The following is a 1,417-nucleotide window of genomic DNA, read 5'->3' on the forward strand; positions in this document are numbered from 1 at the left end:
ACGGCCGCTTATCCGTGATGCATTTACGATAAAATATTCGACTGGACGTTAACGAGCGGTACCGGAAGCTCGTAGACAAATAGCAATTAGAGGACACCGCTGTTCCCGTCCGGAACGAGAACAAAAGGTCGTGCAAGTCCACGTGGATCGATTCGACAAGATTTATATTCGACGGCGCGTCCTCGGCAACTAGAGACCGAGAGACGAGGGTATAAAGAAGAGAGTCGAAAAAGAGCTGTCGAACAACTATGAGGACGGTGAGTCACAATGGTTCCTCAACGAATACCTAGTAGTAGCACACAAACGCCACATACTCTAAGGGACTAATATCGCCCGTTGCTGTCGAAATATTGGCGTTCGGCCAAATGGAAATAAATAAAAGGACCATGAGGGACTAGTGCTGCCGAGACTATCCTCTGACGCGACACATTCGGTGTATCACGTATGTGACGTTACACACGCTGCCACATCGCTTTAAATTCGTCAGATATGAACAAAGCACCAAAACATATGCCCACATTTGAATACAACATACAAACAATGTGGAAAGCGATTCGGTTTCAATTTGACTCACGAAGTTAGTACGTTTTCTTACTGAATATAAGAAAAAGAATATATTTTATAAAGGATTATTAAAGCTGAAAAACGCGATAGAATCTTATAAACTGTAACTTTACGAAACAACGATCGAATATTACTTTATACGAGCTATTCAGCTGAGAGATCTTGAAATGCAATAAAGCGGCTATGATTAAAATGACCCGTTGTTACTTTCTTCTTCCGTTATTTTCCAACGCTTTAATATGAAGGCCCGTTTTATCATCGTAATCTCTCTATTCGTCCGCTTTACAACTTAAGCACCACCATTTTCATCGCTCGGTTTTAACTGCCTCCTCTCTTTCCCGGTCATTTTTCTCTTTCATCGAGAAATATATTTTCTCAGAAATCTCAGAATTTTTTGCACTTTACACGATTATCATCGCGGATTTAATGAAAGAATCTTTTACGCCATCTCTCTTTAATTCGCGCGAATATATCTGCACTATAATGACTGAATTTCACGCGCAAACGCGTGACCGTGCAAAGTCATCTAAATGCTAGGACAACATTAATAATGGCGCTAAAGCTCATATCTATTTGTATTTGTATACTAAGAGAACAGGGATGGTGCACGTAAAAGCATGCAACATCGGCCAGTGCACGATTTACACGCCAAACAAGGCGCTTTGAAGCTCTCTGAATCGTGCTCGGATATATCGTTTCTCTCATTACTAACATGTATATACGCATTACAGAATTAACATTTCTCTACAGCGGAACAAAGACATAATGCAACAGCATACAATGGGATAAGATCGCATTACTTACACGAATTAGATGAATATGACTAACAGACCAAAAATTTTGTAGGTCATTC

At 40.4% G+C, this 1,417-nt stretch overlaps 1 protein-coding gene across 4 annotated transcripts in view; it reads right to left on the reverse strand.

Annotated features, from left to right (window-relative positions):
• LOC108752324 (MICOS complex subunit Mic60) overlaps positions 1-1,417 on the reverse strand; it is a 42,185-nt gene that overhangs the window by 36,975 nt on the left and 3,793 nt on the right. The gene's annotated exons all lie outside the window — the stretch shown is intronic.

The sequence above is a fragment of the Trachymyrmex septentrionalis genome, unplaced genomic scaffold, assembly GCF_001594115.1.
Source record: "Trachymyrmex septentrionalis isolate Tsep2-gDNA-1 unplaced genomic scaffold, Tsep1.0 scaffold6, whole genome shotgun sequence".
Classification (NCBI taxonomy): domain Eukaryota; kingdom Metazoa; phylum Arthropoda; class Insecta; order Hymenoptera; family Formicidae; genus Trachymyrmex; species Trachymyrmex septentrionalis.